Consider the following 22,602-nt stretch of genomic DNA (forward strand, 5'->3'; position numbering starts at 1 on the left):
CTGCACCATGCTCATCGGCGATATGCCAGACGCCTGATTGGGCAGGCACGCTGTTTATATCGTGGGAAAGCGGACGTGTAAAAAGGCTGTCCTCACTCAGGTCCGCATAGAGCTGGAGGGGGCGTGGCCTCCAACTCCGGCTTGAAAATCGGGAGATTTTCGGGAGAATATTTGTCCCGGGAGGTTTTCGGGAGAGGCGCTGTATTTCGGGTGTCTCCCGAAAAATTCGGGAGGGTTGGCAAGTATGCGTTAAAACAACATGCTTTTTGTCAACGTTTAATCAATGTTGAGTTCTGACGTTAATTTGACCATTGAATGTTGGTCATTTCCCAAGCAATATTCTATACCACAAATACAATGTTGAAACAACATGTTTTTTGACAAGGTTTATTCAATGTTAGGTTCTGACGCTGTTTTGACCATTGAATTTTGGTAATTTCCCAACCAATATTCTACAACACAAATACAGCGTTGAAACAACATGCTTTTCAACGACGTTTATCCAATGTCTGGTTGTGACGTTGATTTGACCATTGAATTTTGGTCATTTCCCAACCAATATTCTACAACACAAATATAACGTTGAAACAACATGCTTTTTGACAATGTTTAATCAATGTCAGGTTGTGACGTTGACTTGACCATTGAATTTTGGTCATTTTCCAACCAATATTCCACAACACAAATACAACGTTAAAACAACATGCTTTTTGATGATGTTTAATCAATGTTGGTTTCTCACGTTAATTTGACCATTGAATTTTGGTTCATTTCCCAACTAATATTCTACAACACAAGTACAACGTTGAAACAACACGCCTCTCTCAGGCCGTCATCCCATCATGCCTGAAGACCTCCACAATAATCCCGATGCCGAAGAAGAACTCCATGAGCTGCCTGAATGACTACCGTCCAGTTGCACTTACACCTATAGCCATGAAGTGCTTCGAGAAGCTGGTACGGACCCATATCACCTCAGTCCTCCCTCCCGAGCTCGAGCCATATCAGTTTGCCTACAGAGCCAACAGGTCCACAGAGGACGCCATCGCCACAGCCCTACACTCCTCTCTGGGTTATCTGGAGACGGGGAGGAGCTACGTGCGGCTGCTTTTTGTGGATTAAAGTTTAACAGCATAATACCTGACAGACTGGTGTCCAAACTGTCAGACCTGTGTCTATCGAACTCCATCTGCATGTGGATTAAGGATTTCTAATCCAACCGCCCCCAGAGAGTACAGTTGGGCCGCCAAATGTCATCGAGCCTATACCTCAGCACCGGCTCTCCACAAGGCTGCGTGCTGAGCCCCCTACTCTACTCCCTCTACACGTTTGACTGCACACCTGCCCACTCCAGAAACTCCGTCATCAAATTTGTGGATGACACCACCGTAGTGGGGCTCATCTCGGGGGGAGACGAGGCTGCATATTGGGACGAGGTGGAGAAGCTGTCGGAGTGGTGCACAGTAAACAACCTCGCCCTGAACACCTCCAAGACCAAGGAGCTGGTCATAGACTTCAGGAGGAAAAAAACAGACATCCTGCCCATGGTCATCAGCGGTGACTGCGTGGAGAGGGCCTCCGACTTCCGCTTCCTGGGAGTCCACCTGGACGACGACCTAACCTGGAGCACCAACACCACGGCTACCAGCAAGAAGGCACACCAGAGACTGCACTTCCTGAGAATACTCAGGAACTACCACCTCTCACAGGAACTGCTGGTGTCCTTCTACCGGTGCTCTATTGAGAGCATCCTAACCTACTGCATCTGCGTGTGGTTCAGCAGCTGCACGGCCGCAGAGAGAAAGGCGCTCCAGAGGGTCGTAAAGACCGCCCAGAAGATCTTCGGATGCCCCCTCCCCTCCCTGGCTGACCTGCACAGCTCCCGCTGTCTCAGGAAAGCACAGAGCATCCTGAAAGACCCATTCCACCCCGGGCACTGCCACCTGGAACTGCTACCCTCGGGCAGACGCTATAGGGTGCTAAAAGCCGGCACAAATAGACTAAAGAACATTTTTTACCCAAGAGCCATAGTAGCATTAAACAGGCCTGAGTGAGCACAATGTGTCCGTCATGTCCTCATGTATCATGTCTTTTTATTTTTTTGGATTATAATGTGCAATAATGTTATATGTGTATATGTATATATATGCATATGTATGAATATATGCATGTGTGTGGATATATACATATATATAGATACATATCTTCTTTTTTATCTTTTTTTTTTTTTTACTATTTATATTACTAAATTATTGTGTATGCACCTTAGGGGATCTGCTCCAATGTTGTTGTTCTTTGAACCTGTTCACTGTAATAATGGCAAATACAACTCTATTCTATTCTATTCTATTCTATTTTTGACAACGTTTAATCAATGTCAGGTTGTGACGTAGATTTTTTACCGTTTAATTTTGGTCATTTCCCAACCAATTTTCAACAACACAAATACAACGTTGAAACAACATGCTTTTTGACGACGTTTATTCATTGTTGTGTTCTGAAGTTGATTCGACCATTGAAATTTCGTCATTTCCCAACCGATATACTACAACACGAATACAACGTTGAAACAACATGTGTTTTGACAACGTTTAACCAATGTTGTGTTCTGAAGTTGATTTGACCATTTAAATTTTGGTCATTTCTCAAACAATAGTCTACAACACAAATACAACGTTGAAACAACATGCTCTTTGACGACGTTTAATCAATGTTGGTTTCTGACGTTGATTTGATCATTGAATTTTGGTACTTTCCCAACCGATATTCTACAACACAAATACAACGTTGAAACAACATGCGTTTTGACAACGTTTAACCAATTTTGTGTTCTGAAGTTGATTTGACCATTCAAATTTTGGTCATTTCCCAAACAATAGTCTACAACACAAATACAACGTTGAAACAACATGCTCTTTGACGACGTTTAATCCATGTTGATTTCTGACGTTGATTTTATCATTGAATTTTGGTCATTTCCCAACCGATATTCTACAACACAAATACAACGTTGAAACAACATGCGTTTTGACAACGTTTAACCAATTTTGTGTTCTGAAGTTGATTTGACCATTCAAATTTTGGTCATTTCCCAAACAATATTCTACAACAAAAATACAACGTTGAAACAACATGCTTTTTGACAACGTTTAATCAATATCAGGTTGTGACGTTGATTTGACCTTTGAATTGTGATCAATTCCCAACCAATATTTTATAACACAAATACAATGTTGAAACAACATGCTTTTTGACAACGTTTAATCAATGTCAGGTTATGACGTTGATTTGACCATTGAATTTTGGTCATTTCCCAACCAATATTCCACAACACAAATACAACTTATCATCGCCTACATGTGTAGTATCTGTAATTTTAACTGTGACTCAATTGGATAAAATTCCCTGGTAGTAGTTTGTCAAAGTAAGACCACTTTTTTTCGACGAAAAAAGTAAGACAAAAAACAAAATGTCCGATTTCCTGTTCGTTTTTTAGTATGGGTTCCTGAGACTTTTATGTGCGTCCCGTCATGATAATTGTCTCCTGCGATTTTTGTGTCAATACGTGAAACTGGTAGGAGAGGCTAAATGTGTTAAATTTTTAAAGGTGGCGCTAGAGAGACAATTTTGAAATTTCATTTTCGGGACCCACAAAATATTAAATTTGTACCCATTCCTGACGCGCCTGCAAAATTCGGGGACTTTTCGTGCCTGTTAAGGTCCTCAAAAAGGCGTCCAATACAACATAAGGCATTTTGCCACAACACTGTGCACTCCGCTGCTGCACTATTTCTTTGTTTTTGACATTAAATGTGTATTTTACCTGCCGTCCCTGCATCTTGGGGTGCGGCACTAACACAGGCCGTAACAAAATGCACGTTAAAGCTGTAAGAACGTAGAAATCCAAAATAAACATTGCAAGTGATGAAAAAATATTGAATAAATAATAATAATACTAATAATAATTGTCATCCATTAATATTTACTGTATGCAACGTTCCAAGGAATGGTTAATTGGACACTGTTTTGCACAATATAATAATCGTATAGTGTCCAAACTTTTCTCCCAAGGTCCACATACTGTAAAGTCAAAGCATTTTGATAGTTTTTCATTCTGTAGAAAGTACTAGAAACATAAATTATGTATAATTAAAAATACAGAATTTTGCGTCAGCTTTATATTATAGGTGAAATGATTAATCATGTATGATACCAATATTGAAACCTATCAGCACCGATTGTACATAATTGTATTACTCAATAGGGTGGAATGAGTCAAACAGAACATGGCGAGCTATAAAAAATACTGAACTATTTATTATTAGTCGTCTGGAATGAACTTATGCTGTCTTTAAATTGAAGTGGATGGGTGATTGTTTTGTTTGGTGACAACTCGCTCATGACGTAGTAAGTTGAGCGATGCGGACACATTTGTTACTGTGTACTTTCTTATCAGCCGCTGTTTTGGAAGCTTTTTATGCGTATTACATATTATTTGATATTTGTTTATATCAACAAATGTGCTGTTTTAGAATATAAGAACTCCAGGTATAGATGTCTAGCTCGCGCTAAGCTAATCCGATACTTGTATTTTTGTCTCAAATCAATGTCTAGACATCTCCAGTTATTACTATAATTTTTTTTCTCACTAAATTATGTCCTTATGCTCTGTTTTATTGCATTGTTTATTTGATTTTATTTCAACATTACGCTGCGGGCCAACTAAACTCAAACTGCGGGTTGTAAACGGCCCCCAGGGCACATTTGGACACCCCTGATGCAGTGGCTCATAAAAATGATGGTCCGGCCAAGACATTTACATGCTTTTTATTATCAAACAATGTGTGTGTCAATTATTAAAGTGCTGTTCTGTGTGGCCTAATCACACACACACACAAACATGCAATTTCATACGTGCAGAGGACCTGATTATAAAGTACAAACAAACAAAAAAAATTAACCTCTGAATCAATTATAAAGTCCATGAAAATAAAAATGTAAACAACACCTGAAGGACTCGCTGATCTTCATGTGGCAGATGAAAATATTTGTTTTGAATGAAGCATCAGAAGTCCCTTTGAGCATCAACATTGTCCTCAAGACACTGTCGCCATTTTCTAAACTCAAAATAAAAAAATAAAGTGTAATTTCATTTTTTCTACATGAACATTTCTTTTGTTATGATGACATTATTTTTGCAGTCAAATTGCACAAGCAGGGAAATAAGTAGTGAAATGTTTTTTATTTATTTATTCTTTTTTGGCTGTTTGCAGGATAAATATGACACTTCTGGACTCGAAAGCTACTTCTGCTACCATTGAAGAAGAATCCTCTCTGCACGGCTGTCAAAAAAGTAATTTGCCGCCTCGTCGTCTTTGCAAAGGTGTTTGAAAAAAATCGGACAGGACCAGTGACTGGAAACTCTGTTATAAAAAAAAGATGGGTTGAAAGACAACTTTTTGTTGTCATGGAGCATCTAACTGACAGGCTATACTTTTCATAGTTCAGTGAATTTGTTAAATATAATCACGGTCGTCTCGAATCCCGCGAGGTACTAATTACAAAAACGACGTAAAAACATAAAGCAACTTCCTGTAAGCAAGCTCAACAATGTCCAAAAAAAACATGGGTATTTGTTAAAAAGTAGCTTTTTAATGACCTTAAAGGAGCTGCTTGCAACTTGCTCAAAGTTGCATGTTTTAAACTGAAAAAACATAGCAATAACACCAATTCAGGGTTTAAACCAAAACTAATATTCCATATTTTCCGGACAGACTATATAAGCCACACCCACTACATTTTTGACCAAAAACACTGTGTTTCCATATATTAGCCACAGATATATACGTTGTGAAATGAGTTATTTAAACATAAAAATTGAATGATGCGGACACGTTTGTTACTGGATACTTTCAAATACGCTTCTGCCTCGGAGACTTTGTATGTGTAAGTAATATGCATCTACAAGTTTTTGATACTTGTTTGTATTGACATTTTATTGTTCAATGATTATTACGTATGTCTAGCTTGTGTGCTACTTTGCGCTTAGCTGCTGTGTAGCTGTGAGCTCCTCAGTAGACTATAGCCAGGCAACCATACCTTTTGCAAATGACTCGATTAAAATGCAAGACATTTTACGGAGACTTTAGATGCAAACCGATATCGTCCGGTAATTGTTTTTGTTGCGGATCTGAGACCGATATCAATATTGGATCGGGGCATGCCTACTAATTTGCTAATGTTTCTTTCATAATCCAATCAATTATTTAAATTAATCTACTGATGTAGATGATCATATTGTTGATGTAGATGATCATATTGTTGATGTAGATGATCATATTGTTGATGTCAATGATCATACTGTTGCTGTAGATGATCATATAGTTGATGTAGATGATCATATTGTTGCTGTAGATGATCATATAGTTGATGTAGATGACCATATTGTTGATGTAGATGATCATATCGTAGATGTAGATCATATTGTTGATGTAGATCAGGGGTGCTCAATCCGTCGATCGCGATCTACCGGTCGATCTCGGAGGGTGTGTCAGTCGATCACCAGCCAGGCATTAAAAAAATAGTCCTAAAAATGAGCGATCATAAATCTTCACTATGACGTCACTTTCGTCACTTGATTGACATTCACGGCACCCGAGGGTCTTCTGAGATGACGCTGGCTGTGCCAGCTCATTAAAATTACCGACTGGAAGGCGAGAAACACTTTATTTCAACAGACTCTGGCGCCGTACCTGTCGTCAAAACTCCAAAGACCGACTGCACAGTTGCACAATAAAAGCTCTGCTTCATCCTGCCTGCGCTACCAAAATAAGAGTCTCAGAAAGCTGGCGTGCACAAGCTAGCAAGCTACGGAGTTTGCCGACAATCTATTTCTTGTAAAGTGTATACAAAGGAGTACGGAAGCTGGACAAATAAGATGCCAAAAACCAACCACTTTCATGTGGTATTGGACAGAAAGGAGGACTTTTTTTCTCCTCCATTCGAAAATGCGGACGTTATCATCACCACTGTCTGATTCCAATCAATGCAAGTCATCACAATCAGGTAATACACCAACTTATATTCTTGTCTTCATGAAAGAAAGGAATCTATATGTGTTAAACATGCTTGTATTATCTTTAACCACCTTTAACTTGTTAACAATATTAACTATATGTGTTAAACATGCTTGTATTATCTTTAACCACCTTTAAGTTGTTAACAATATTAACTATATGTGTTAAACATGCTTGTTTTATCTTTAACCACCTTTAAGTTGTTCACAATATTAACTATTTGTGTTAAACATGCTTGTATTATTTTTAACCACCTTTAAGTTGTTAACAATATTAACTATATGTGTTAAACATGCTTGTTTTATCTTTAACCACCTTTAAGTTGTTAACAATATTAACTATTTGTGTTAAACATGCTTGTATTATTTTTAACCACCTTTAACTTGTTAACAATATTAACTATATGTGTTAAACATGCTTGCATTATCATTAAACACCTTTAACTTGTTAACAAAAACATATATTTCATAAATAAGTAAATATAAATTATATATATGAATGAGGTAGATCCCCACGACTTGATCAATTGAAAAGTAGCTCGCCTGCAGAAAAAGTGTGAGCACCCCTGATGTAGATGATCATATTGTTGATTTCAATGATCATATTGTTGATGTAGATGATCATATTGTTGATGTAGATAAACATATAGTTGATGTAAATGACTGTATTGTTGATGTAGATGACCATATCGTAGATGTCGATCATATTGTTGATGTAGATGATCATATTGTTGATGCAGATGACCATATTGTTGATGTGGATGATCATATTATTGATGTAGATCATATTATTGATGTAGATGATCATATTATTAATGTAGATGATCATATTGTTGATGTAAATGATCATATTATTGATGTAGGTGATCAAATTGTTGATGCAGATGATCATATTGTACAAACCCCGTGTCCATATGAGTTGGGAAATTGTGTTAGATGTAAATATAAACGGAATACAATGATTTGCAAACCCTTTTCAACCCATATTCAGTTGAATGCACTACAAAGACAAGATATTTGATGTTCAAACTCATAAACTTTATTTTTTTTTTGCAAATAATAATTAACTTAGAATTTCATGGCTGCAACACGTGCCAAAGTAGTTGGGAAAGGGCATGTTCACCACTGTGTTACATCGCGTTTCCTTTTAACAACACTCAGTAAACTTTTGAGAACTGAGGAGACACATTTTTTAAGCTTCTCAGGTGGAATTATTTCCCATTCTTGCTTGATGTACAGCTTAAGTTGTTCAACAGTCCGGGGGTCTCTGTTGTGGTATTTTAGGCTTCATAATGCGCCACACATTTTCAATGGGAGACAGGTCTGGACTACAGGCAGGCTAGTCTAGTACCCGCACTCTTTTACTATGAAGACACGTTGATGTAACACGTGGCTTGGCATTGTCTTGCTGAAATAAGCAGAGGCGTCCATGGTAACGTTGCTTGGATGGCAACATATGTTGCTCCAAAACCTGTATGTACCTTTCAGCATTAATGGCGCCTTCACAGATGTGTAAGTTACCCATGTCTTGGGCACTAATACACCCACATACCATCACAGATGCTGGCTTTTACACTTTGCGCCTATAACAATCCGGATGGTTCTTTTCCTCTTTGGTCCGGAGGACACGACGTCCACAGTTTCCAAAAACAATTTGAAATGTGGACTCGTCAGACCACAGAACACTTTTCCACTTTGTATCAGTCCATCTTAGATGAGCTCAGGCCCAGCGAAGCCGACGGCGTTTCTGGGTGTTGTTGATGAACGGTTTTCGCCTTGCATAGGAGAGTTTTAACTTGCTCTTACAGATTTAACGACCAACTGTAGTTACCAACAGTGGGTTTCTGAAGTGTTCCTGAGCCCATGTAGTGATATCCTTTACACACTGATGTCGCTTGTTGATGCAGTACAGCCTGGGGGATCGAAGGTCACGGGCTTGGCTGCTTACGTGCAGTGATTTCTCCAGATTCTCTGAACCCTTTGATGATATTACGGACCGTAGATGGTGAAATCCCTAAATTCCTTGCAATAGCTGGTTGAGAAAGGTTTTTCTTAAACTGTTCAACAATTTGCTCACACATTTGTTGACAAAGTGGTGACCCTCGCCCCATCCTTGTTTGTGAATGATTGAGCATTTCATGGAATCTACTTTTATACCCAATCATGGCACCCACTTATTCCCAATTTGCCTGTTCACCTGTGGGATGTTCCAAATAAGTGTTTGATGAGCATTCCTCAACTTTATCAGTATTCTTTGCCACCTTTCCCAACTTCTTTGCCACGTGTTGCTGGCATCAAATTCTAAAGTAATGATTATTTGCAAAAAAACCAACTTTTTATCAGTTTGAACATCAAATATGTTGGGTTGAAAAGGATTTGCAAATCATTGTATTCCGTTTATATTTACATTTAACACAATTTCCCTACTCATATGGAAACGGGGTTTGTAAATGTAGATCATTTTGTTGATGTAGATGACCATATAGTTGATGTAGATGATCATATAGTTGATGTAGATGACCATATCGTAGATGTAGATCATATTGTTGATGTAGATGATCATATTGTTGATTTCAATGATCACATTGTTGATGTAGATGATCATATTGTTGATGTAGATAATCATATTGTTGATGTAGATGACCATGTTGTTGATGTAGATGATCATATTGTTGATGTAGATGATCATATTATTGATGTAGATCATATTATTGATGTAGATGATCATATTATTGATGTAGGTGATCATACTGTTGATGCAGATGACCATATAGTTGATGTAGATGATCATAGAGTTGATTTAGATGATCATATTATTGATGTAGATGATCATATTGTTGATGTAGATGATCATATAGTTGATTTAGATGATCATATTGTTAATGTAGATGATCATATTGTTGATGTAAATGATCGTATTGTTGATGTAGATGATCATATAGTTGATGTAGATGACCATATTGTTAATGTAGATGATCATATAGTTGATGTAGATGATCATATTGTTGATGTAGATCAGGGGTGTCAAACTCAAATACAGAGTGGGCCAAAATTTAAAACTGAACAAAGCCGCGGGCCAAGTTTGAACAAATTAACCTTTTTAATAGGGACCCAAACAAGTTTTGCATTAAATATTGAACAAGCAAGGCTTATATAACTTCATAGTGACATGCAAAATCGAGTTTCAAATAATAATAATAATAATTAAAAAATATCAATGGCATGTCAAATACAATTTAAATAAAAATGTAATGTCTCTTTTCTATTTGCAGCCTTCTAAGATAAATATCAACATTAACTGTTTCCACAGGCTAATAAATTTGAAAATACCGGTAAAATAATGAATAAACCAACCATTCAGGACTTTAAACTGCTCAGTTTGTAACACACTGATCTAATCTGATGTGCCCTAGACATCTTTTCTTGGATGCTAGTTCATTAATGTCGGGGCTCAGGCTTTGAGCTGAGGCATCTTTCATTATCGAACGAAGGTGTTCATCAGTCGGTTGGGCGGCATGGCGTAGTGGGTAGAGCAACCGTGCCAGAAACCTGAGGGTTGCAGGTTCGCTCCCTGCCTCTTACCAAAGGGACACTTCACCCTTTGCCCCCGGTGCCACTCACACCGGTGAATTGAATGATAGGTGGTGGTCGGAGGGGCCGTTGGCGCAAATTGCAGCCACGCTTCTGTCAGTCTACCCCAGGGCAGCTGTGGCTATGAAAGTAGCTTACCACCACTAGGTGTGAATGATTGATGGGTTCTACATGTAAAGCGACTTTGGGTACTTAGAAAAGCGCTATATAAATTTCAGTTATCATTATCAGTCATTATATCTCGTATTCCACAGTCTTGGGGGCGTGCCTTACCGGCGCTGCTTTTAACGTCCTCTACGAGCTGACGTCACGTCCGCTTTTCATCCCTTTTAACAACGTGCCCGCCCAGTCACAAGATGTGAGCGGCTCCTGTATGCACACACATGTAAATGCAAAGCATACTTCATCAACAGCGATACAGTTTACACTGAGAGTGCCCGTGTAAGCAACTTTAACATTGTTAGAAATATACGCCACACTGTGAATCCACACCAAACATATGTTTATGTTTGGTGTATATGCTCATATTGTTGATGTAGATGATCATATGGTTGATGTAGATGATCATATTGTTGATGTAGATGACCGTATTGTTGATGTAGATGACCATATTGTGATTCTGAATCGAATCGGGACCCCACTCGACTCCCAGCCCTAGTATTCATGTTACAACACACAGCAGCACCGGGACTTGTGTTGATTTCTCTGCTGGCTCTCAGTCGATCCCGGTTGGTCGCGGTTCTGTGAGTGGACTAAAAGGCTGTGACCTCCCCTGTGAGCCGCTTAAGCCCAAACACAAAGAGCGCTGCTATTTAGGGAAATCACTTCAAGCCCGCATTTCAAGCACATTTTGCCTTTTGAGGCACCAGGCGAGATGTTTGTTGACATTTATAACGATCTTCAGACGATATGAAACGGAGGAAATGTCAGGTGGCTTTTTAATAGTTTCGTTGTTGTTTGTTGGTTTGTTATTGCTCTCGGGAGGGTGGGCGGGGAGATAAGCGGTGTGTGTGTTTGTGTTTGTGTTTGAGGCCGCCAGTGAAGCCCCGTAGAGGGGTGTGCGTGTTTGACATTGCTGTTGTCTCACCGTGATAAAAGCCAACACTTTTTCCCCGTATCTCCTAAATGTCTTCGCCTCGGTGCATTTACTTTCGCCTTGATTGTTTCCAATTATCTTTCTTCGCACACATTACTGACTTTTAGAAGCCCAGACTGCAGACGGATACGCTGCAGTGTTAAGGGTAAGCATCACAGAAGTGTGGAGGGTGAAGTCTTTCAAAACAATGGCAGAGTCTTTCCCATTTTAATCGATACAATACACAGTGGTACCTTTTTTTGTGTTCAAATGTGTTAATAAATGTTAATTTTGCAAAAAAAAAAAAAAAAAACACACACATATATATATACAGGTATATATATATATATATATATATATATATATATATATATATATATATATATATATATATATATATATATACATATATTTTTAAATGTATATATCTTTTAATATATTTGTATATTTCATATATATATATATATATATATATATATATATACATATATTTTTAAATGTATATATATTTTAATATATTTGTATATTTCATATATATATATATGTGTGTATATATATATATATATATATATATATATATATATATATATATATATATATATATATATATATATATATATATATATATATATATATATATATATATCAAATCAAATCAAATCAACTTTATTTATATGTGTATATATATGTGTCAGTGACGTGCAGTCACTAGAGGCAGGTGAGGCCCCGCCTCACCTGCCTCATGGAAAGAAAAAAAATGTAAAAAGAAAAAAAAAAAATTAAATTGTTATACGTATCCAGTGATTATACTATAAAGTTGTTTTCCATTTAACTTCACCAGTTTTAAATTATTTTTATTCAAAATCGCTGAATTTTCACATTTGCCGTTCAAATACTGAGAAGAGACGGTGCGGTGAACAGCAGCCAGTTGAGGCACGTCACTCAGTGCCGCAACATGGATTGCTCGGCTAACTGCTGGCCTGCTGTGCAGTGAGACCGTATTGCTATATGAACTATATTATACATTTCCATAGTTTAGTTAGCTGATGTATATAATGTACAGTGTATTTTGTCAACAACTGTATGTGTGTAAAGTATTTCTTGTGCTGAGCGATCATAAAACGGCTGCAAAAGACACACTGGCTGAGGCTCGCTTCCTGCACCCCCGTCGTAGAATTGTTATATCAACTAAAGCCCACACTTAAACTTTCCACGTGCAAGATTGAATCTATTTTTAAAAATTATTTCATAAGAAGCCAATATGTGCAAAAACAATAATGTTGGTGTTGGAGGAGTTGTGAATGACTGCAGGGACCAAAAAAAAAAAAATTGTTATATGTATCCAGTGATTATACTATAAAGTTATTTTCCATTTAACTTCACTAGTTTTAGATTATTTTTATTCAAAATCGCTGAATTTTCACATTTGCCGTTCAAATACTGAGAAGAGACGGTGCGGTGAACAGCAGCCAGTTGAGGCACGTCACTCAGTGCCGCAACATGGATTGCGCAATGACTCAGCTAACTGCTGGCCTGCTGTGCAGATACACCTTCAGACTGCAGGTGTACCTAATTCACAACTCTTCCAACACGAACATTATTGTTTTTGCACTTTTTGGCTTCTTATTAAATAACTTTTGTAACCTATTTTCATGGGCTTTCCTCTTTGTGATGTTAAGTTCCTGTTATGCGCTGTTATACAGTATATGCCTTGAGCTCTTATTTTGAAGGCGCTAAGAGCGGAAGTGATGTCACGTTGCGTAGGTTTTTGAAAGAAGGTAAATAAAATGGTCCTCGTGTAAACTGGAGCCTCCGTGTTTGTTATTTTGTAGTTTCATACAGTATAGGCGACATTTATAAACCCTCGGTTACACTTTTTTAAATAGATTCAATCTTGCACGTGGAAAGTTTAAGTGAGGGCTTTAGTTGTGGACTTAATTTCTAAGTAAAGGTAAGACCATAATAACGTTTTTTTAATTAAATGTGCTTTTTTGTGTGCTACAGTTTATATGTGTAAAGTTAAAGTTAAGTTAAAGTACCAATGATTGTCACACACACACTAGGTGTAATGAAATGTGTCCTCTGCATTTGACCCATCCCCTTGATCACCCCCTGGGAGGTGAGGGGAGCAGTGGGCAGCAGTGGGCAGCAGTGGGCAGCAGCGGGCAGCAGCGGGCAGCAGCGGCGCCACGCCTGGGAATCATTTTTGGTGATTTAACCCCCAATTCCAACCCTTGATGCTGAGTGCCAAGCAGGGAAGAATGCTGGTATGAGCTTTTAAACATAACCCGTTAACTGCTGCCAATCAAATGGTGAATAAGATACTATTTAGGGTTCATATGTTTGTAAATCTGACTGTGATGAAGTCAGTGCCTCACCAGCCATCAACCTCACCGCACGTCACTGATATGTGTATATATATATATATATATATGTATATGTGTGTATATATATGTGTATATATATATGTTAGTCCTGGGTATGACTCAAAACTGCATCCGGTGATGAGGCTTCAGTTCGGGAGTTCTGGAGTTTTGGGGAAGGTGGCGTTACCCCTCAGTCATCATTGCTCCCAGGTCCACTCTGACCCGGGGTGGTAGTACCTGTCAGGGTCCCAGCTATGGGTTAAATAGCTTGCAGAGACTGCCTCAAAAGTCTCTGCCTCATTGACCAGTGCCTACTGGCTAACCACTTGGTTATAGGCTACGGGAGAAAACTCCTAACGAAAAATCTGTGGTGAGGACCCGCATTAGGCAGTCACCAACAGACCGGTGCTCTGGCAGTCCTCTGCAACCCCATGCGGCAGAAGGTCGTCATGAGCTTTTCATGCCACTGGAGGACGCCACATGGGGCCAAGACAAAACAGTGCGGGTAGAGACTGCGCACTTCTACCACCACTTAAATCAATTCACTGCGCAGGTGTTTTGCTCCTCCTCAGCACTACCCCTAACCCCCAACCTCCCCACCCTCAAGTCCTGCGGCGATGGGGAAGGGTGGCTGGTACAGGTCAAGGATGTGACTGGCAGTACTTAGCCCAACCCTGCACGTAGGCGGCGTGCGAGTGAAGGTCGCTGTGGCATGGGATGGAACAGCATGCCTCCCCGGCAGCTTTGTACGTGACTGAGCAGCACCGCTATGCTCACCCTGAAATGGGAAGGGCCTAGAAAAGGTGGCCTAAAAATGGTCTGTTCCTCATCGCCCGGGCAGCCTACCGCAGCTGCCGGGCCATCCCTTTATGCGGTCGAAAACAAATGTACAAGAGAAACAAAATTCCCTTCACAATAGCGTCATGGAACGTCCGCACACTGTTGGATGTGCGTGATCTCTCCTGCCGCCAACAGCGAAGAACAGCACTCGTTGCGCATGAACTAAACCGATACGGCATTGACATAGCCGCCCTGAGCGAAACCCGCTTACATGGGGAAGACTCAATCACGGAGGCGGGAGAAGGCTACACCTTCTTCTGGAAGGGTCATCCAGAAGGCTCCCGTCGTCTACATGGAGTGGGTTTTGCCGCCAGGACAAGCCTGCTTCACAAGATCCCAGAGTCTCCAGTGGGTATAAGCGAAAGGCTCATGACGTGGCGTGTACCACTCACCAAAAATCGCCATGTCACCCTTATCAGCGCCTACGCCCCAACTCTGGATGCAGACCTCGAGAGCAAAGACTCATTCTATGCCTCACTAAACTCTGCCATTGAGGGAACGCCTCCTACCGACAAGCTCATACTCCTCGGGGATTTTAACGCGAGGGTGGGCTCTGACAGTGGGCTCTGGGCCGGAACACTTGGTCAGCACGGGGTTGGTAGGCTTAATGATAATGGGCTTCGCCTCCTTTCACTCTGCTCTGAACATCAGTTGATCATCACCAATACCCTGTTCCAGCTGAAGGATAAATTCAAGACCTCCTGGCAACATCCTCGCTCCAAACATTGGCACCTCCTCGACTATATTATCACCCGTCGTAGAGACAGGAAGGAGGTCCTAATCTCCAGAGCGATGCGTGGAGCGGACTGCTGGACTGACCATCGGATGATCAGAGCCAAATTTCAAATGGAAGTCCGCCCCCAACTGAAGAAAACACCACCAAACAAGAGACTCAACTGTGAAGCACTCAAATCCAAGCACTCTGTAGAACAGCTCAGAGCACAGCTTGCAGAACATTTGTCTGCAATCCCTGATACCCACCTGGACCCTGACATCAACACCTGCTGGAACTCCCTAAGGACTGCCATCCATCAGGCAGCAGAGGAGTCCCTTGGGTACACCAGGCGTAAACATCAGGACTGGTTTGACAACAGTGCACCGGATATCCATAAACTTCTCAAGGCAAAACACAAAGCCCATGCTGCTTACCTGGCCAACCCACAATCCATCACACTAAAGACTCGACTCTCCTCCATAAGAGCCGAAGTCCAGCGTACCCTCAGAGCCATGGAAAATGACTGGTGGATCAAGAAAGCCAGCGAGATCCAACTTTATGCTGACACAAACAATTCCCATGGATTTTATGATGCCGTCAAATCCATATATGGTCCACAGAGAAAAAACATTACCCCAGTCAGATCAGCAGACGGAGTCACCCTCTATAAGGACACACCCCAGATCCTAAATAGATGGGCTGAACATTTCAACACTCTCCTTAACTCCGAAAATCCCTCTGACCAGGACATTTTCACCAATTTCCCGACCATTCCCCCTGTCGACCACCTGGACTCCCCGCCTACCTTTGCTGAGGTCCTAAAAGCCATCAAGGGCCTAAAAAACCACAAAAGCCCAGGCCCTGACGGTATCCCAGCTGAGGTGCTGAAGTTTGGTGGCTATCTCCTCACCCGCCGGCTTCACCAATTGATTGACTCCATCTGGTCCTCTGAAGCCATCCCCCAGGAATGGAAGGATGCTGCTATAATAACCATCTTTAAGAGGAAAGGTGACAAAGCCGACTGTGGAAACAGCAGAGGAATTTCCCTGCTCTCGGTTACTGGGAAAGTTCTTGCCCGGGTCATGCTCTATCGTTTAGTTACTCACATCTCTGAGAACATCCTGCCTGAATCACAGTGTGGATTCAGAAGAGATCGCAGTACTACTGACATGATCTTTGTAGCCAGGCAGGTACAAGAAAAGTGCCGGGAACACCACCAGGATCTGTACATCGCCTTCATCGACCTGTCCAAGGCATTTGACACTGTGAACCGGAATCTCCTCTGGGACTTACTGGGAAGGCTGGGGATTCCGCCAAAGTTCCTCAACATCCTGAGACAACTACACGATGGAATGCGAGCCTGTGTCCGCATTGGAGGCCAGCAATCCCCCTCTTTTAATGTGAAAGTCGGGGTTAGGCAGGGATGTGTCCTAGCCCCTGTCATATTCAACCTCTTTCTCTCAGCAGTCACCCTCCTCTCACACAAAGCTCTGGGAAACACAGATGGCATCCACATACAGTTCCGGCTGGACGGCAGTCTCTTCAATATCCGGCGCCTCCAGGCCTTCACTAAAATTACAAAACAACAGATCCTAGAACTTCAGTATGCTGACGATTGTGCTCTCCTTGCCCACACGCCAGAATCTCTACAACGTGCACTTAACATGGTCTCATCCACATACAGCGCCCTAGGACTCAAGGTCAACATTTCAAAAACTCAGATCATTGCGCAACACTCTACCCACCAGTCAGAAGTGCCTGTCTTCAACATTGATGGCCAGCAGCTCACCATCGTTCCACATTTCACCTACCCCGGAAGCGTCCTGTCCCCCACCTGTAACATCGATAATGACATCCAGGTTCGTGTTGGGTTAGCGTCTGCTGCCTTCGGTAGGCTCAAAACCAGGGTCTTCCTGAACAGAAACCTGACAGTTTCCACCAAAGCAGCTGTTTACAAAGCAGTTTGTCTGTCCACACTGCTATACGGCTCGGAAGCCTGGACCCCTTACCAAAGGCACGTCAGAATCCTGGAGAGATACCACATCCGCTGCCTGCAACGGATCCTGGGTCTGACCTGGGAGGACAGAGTCCCACATGTGGATATTTATGACCGGACCCAAACACCCAGCATCCAAGTGTTCCTTGCGCAAAGACATCTGCGCTGGGTGGGGCATGTAATCCGCATGCCCACCCAGAGGCTCCCCCGACAGATCCTCTACGGCCAACTCCAGGAAGGCTGTAGGTCTCCTGGGGGTCAGCGGAAACGCTACAAGGACCACATAAAAACCCTCCTGAAGCGCTGTGCTATCCAGCCTTCCGCACTGGAAGTCTTGGCTGCTGATCGCCACACCTGGCGCAACTGCAGTCACGCCGGCATTGCTCATCTCCAGGAGCAGACCACTGAGAGGAGAAAACAACAACGTTTACAGCGACATCAGCGCGCTGCAGGGGCCCCCCTCTCAAGCGTGGACTACATCTGCCCCACATGTGCAGGCCAATGCGGGTCGCGCATTGGCCTGCACAGCCACATGCAATGGCATATACGAAACCCCCCTCAATAACCCATTACTGGAGCAACGTCATCATCGTAATCGATGGACAGCCGCAAGCATATATATGTATATATGTATGTGTGTATATATATATATATATATATATATATATATATATATATATATATATATATATATATATGTATATAAATATTAGGTTTGTCAATGTTAACGCAATAATGAAGTGTTATCTATAAGTTCCTTTAACGGCGATCATTTTTTAAACGCGTGATTAACGTTTTTGACCATCGGCCCGTTCCGTAGTTGGGGGGAATATGTAATGGCGTCCAGTTACTCCCAGAAATGCTCACAGAAAGGGGAACCTTATGGACATCTCAGGACCAAAGCCATGACAAGTCGTTCTCCGGACAAGACAGTTTTACCTTCAATCGCCGTAAGACGACGTCATTGGAGTGAACACTGCTGGCGGCCATTGCTGTTTGAGGATTACAGTTGAGTGCATTGAAAACATAAAATATAGATTTGGTACTCGAACTGCTTTAGTAAGATGGACTATACGCTCAGCAGAAACAAAGACGGTAAGAGGAAGCCTAACGTCAATTTTATCGCAGATTTTCGTCAAAACACAATGATACTTCACAATAATAGCGCTACGCTTCACATCTGGTCTAACCAACAAAACAACAAAAAATTATCTTACAATACCATCATGCTATTTTGTAATTCTGTGATATTTCTACCGAAATAAATGTTTCCTGGCAGATTGAAATTAAGTATAATGTAATGGCAGCGGTGATATGAAGGACGAAGACTCTTTAAACAATCTCGTCTTCTTCTTCACTACCACTGACACACGGTTTAATACTGCAGGCATGCCTGCCACTGCCCTCTGCAGCCCATATCGGGTAATTACAGTTCACTGCACAATATTACCATTGCTATTGTACAAAACCCAAAACCAGCAAAGTTGGCACGTTGTGTAAATGGTAAATAAAAACAAAAAACAATGATTTGCAAATCCTTTTCAACTTATATTCAATTGAATAGACTGCAAAGACAAGATATTTAATGTTCATACTGGAAAAAAAAGTGGTCACCGGCATTTTTTACCACTGTGTTACATGGCCTTTCCTTTTAACAACACTCAGTAAACGTTTGGGAACTGAGGATACACATTTTTGAAGCTTTTCAGGTGGAATTATTTCCCATTCTTGCTTGATGTACAGCTTAAGTTGTTCAACAGTCCGGGGTCTCCGTTGTGGTATTTTAGGCTTCATAATGTGCCACACATTTTCAATGGGAGACAGATCTGGATTACAGGCAGGCCAGTCTAGTACCCACCCTCTTTTACTATGAAGCCACGCTGTTGTAACACGTGGCTTGGCATTGTCTTGCTGAAATAAGCAGGGGCGTCCATAAAAATGTTGCTTGGATGGCAACATATGTTGCTCCAAAACCTGTATGTACCTTTCAGCATTAATGGTGCCTTCACAGATGTGTAAGTTACCCATGTCTTGGGTACTAATACACCCCCATACCATCACAGATGCTGGCTTTTCAACTTTGCGCCTAGAACAGTCCGGATGGTTCTTTTCCTCTTTGGTCCAGAGGACACGACGTCCACAGTTTCCAAAAACTACTACTTTCCCACTTTGCATCAGTCCATCTTAGATGAGATCAGGCCCAGCAAAGCGTTTCTGGGTGTTGTTGATAAATGTTTTCCGCTTTGCATTGTTGAGTTTTAACTTGCACTTACAGATGTAGCGACCAACTGTAGTTACTGACAGTGGTTTTATGAAGTGTTCTTGAGTCTATGTGGTGATATACTTTACACACTGTCGTCGGTTTTTGATGCAGTACCGCCCGAGGGATCAAAAGTCACGGGCTTGCCGCTTACGTGCAGTGATTTATCCAGATTCTCTGAACCTTTTGATGATATTACAAACCTTAGATGGTGAAATCCCTAAATGTCTTCCAATAGCTAGTTGAGAAATGTTGTTCTTAAACAATTTGCTCAGGCATTTGTTCACAAAGTGGTGACCCTCGCCCCATCCTTGTTTGTGAATGACTGAGCATTTCATGGAAGCTGCTTGTATACCCAATCATGGCACCAACCTGTTCCCAATTAGCCTGTTCACCTGTGGGATGTTCCAAATAAGTTTTTGATGAGTATTCCTCAACTTTCTCAGTCTTTTTTTCCACTGGTGCCAGTTTTTTTAAAACATGTTGCAGGTATCAAATTCCAAATGAGCTAAAATTTGCAAAAAATAACAAAGTGTTCCAGTGTGAACATTAAATATCTTGTCTTTGTAGTCTATTCAATTGAATATAAGTTGAAAAGGATTTGCAAATCAGTGTATTCTGTTTTTATTTACCATTTACACAACGTGCCAACTTCACTGGTTTTGTATTTACATATATATACTCTATGTATATACACAGGACACACTTTCTCATTCAAAGCGTTTTCTTTATTTTCATGACTATTTACATTGTAGATTGTCACTGAAGGCATCAAAACTATGAATGAACACATGTGGAGTTATATTCATATTCAAGTTCAAGTTTATTCACAATACCATAGAACAATTACAATAGTAGTGAATATAATTTAAGGATGTTGGTAAGTGAAAGGGTCCCCCAAATAAGCTAGAAGAAGCTTTTGACAGGGGGTCCAGAGGACAGTATATACATGGAATGATGAAACATGCTGGCAAGCACAAAAAAACAACAACAAAAAAACAAAAAAAAAACACTATATGATAAACACAAGATAATAGTACTAAAGCAAGCATACACATACATACATACATTCATTCAACCATGCAAAACCCAACACTAGTCTACCCCACATGAGGCATTAGAGATAGGTGGTTAATAGGGAAGTTTTCAGTTTCTTTTTGAAGTTGGAGAATGAATACAGCATCTTGAGGCTCTCATCAAGCCGGTTCCAAATCTTTGGTCCCCTGCATACAACACTTCGAGCGGTACGAGCCAGTAGACAATGTTTACCTGATATCAGATCTAAGTTACGAGTGTTGTGGGCATGCTGGGGATGATAGATAGGAACCAAGCTACAGAGCCTAAGATTCAGCCTGTGGATGACTTGATAGGTTAAACAAGCATTGTGATAAATATTGAACTGTCAGTCTTAAGAGATGATAATTATGGAATAGATGTTGAGTGGGGGCATTAAACTTGGACCATGACAGGACCCGTATGATTTTCTTTTGCATGGGTTCTAGTTTGTGAAGGTAGGTAGGGAAGGTGTTACACCAGATGACATGACAGTAGTTTACATGTGGTTCAAAGAGAGTTTTATAAAGAGTAAGTAGAGCATAAAGAGGAAAATAATGATGAACGTGAAAGAACAGGCCAACACATTTGGATAATTTGTTTAACAGATGGCTAATGTGATATTTGAAATTGAGGTATTCATCAATGATGACCCCCAGGAATTTTGTGGAGTTCACTCTCTGTATTTCCTGCCCATTGATGTTGATATGGCGGTGCTCAGTATTTGTCCGGTTCTTATCAGAACAAAATAAAATACAATTTGTTTTATTAACATTAAGTGAGAGCTTATTGCATTTGAACCAGGAATCCACTTTCACAAGCTCCGAATTGACAGTTACTTGTAGTTCGTGTAGGCTCCTGTGTGACGTAAACAAATTTGTATCGTCAGCAAAAATTATTTTATGAAAAGTTTCGGAAGAGTTTACAAAATCATTTATGTATAGGATGAAAAGGAGAGGCCCCAAGATGGATCCCTGGGGAACCCCATAAGGTATGGTCATACAGGGTGAATTGTGATCATTGACGCATACACATTGTTGCCTTCCGTATAGGTAAGAACGGAACCAATCGAGAGGTACCCCTCTGACACCATAGTGGTATAGCTTATACAATAAGATATCAAAGTCTATTGTGTCAAAGGCCTTGGACAGATAAAAAAAAATTCCAATACCACATTCTCTTTCTTCAATACAGTCATTGACTCTTTCCAAGAGGTCGAGTATAGCCATACAGGTGGTGCTTTTTTTTAACGAAAACCTTATTGGGAGGGGACAAGGATATCTAGTTTTTCTAGAGAGCCATTCAGTCGGTTTTAGACCACTTTCTCAAATATTTTTGAAAATCTTGGTAAAATTTAAATTGGCCTATAATTGTTCATATCATTTTTATCACCTGATTTAAAAATTGGGATTACTTTTGCCACTTTGGACATTTTGGGTACAATGCCAGCACTAAGTGACAGGTTTATACAGTGACAAAGAGGATTTGTGATCACATTTGCTATGGCTTTCAAGATTTTGCTACATATCCCGTCCACTCCAGCTGTATATGATGACTTCAGGTCTATAATAATAGTATAAAGCTCTTCAAAAGTGACAGCAAACACGCTTTCACCAATTACAGACCAATCT

The sequence above is a fragment of the Nerophis lumbriciformis genome, linkage group LG24 (genome assembly GCF_033978685.3).
Source record: "Nerophis lumbriciformis linkage group LG24, RoL_Nlum_v2.1, whole genome shotgun sequence".
In the NCBI taxonomy this organism is placed as follows: domain Eukaryota; kingdom Metazoa; phylum Chordata; class Actinopteri; order Syngnathiformes; family Syngnathidae; genus Nerophis; species Nerophis lumbriciformis.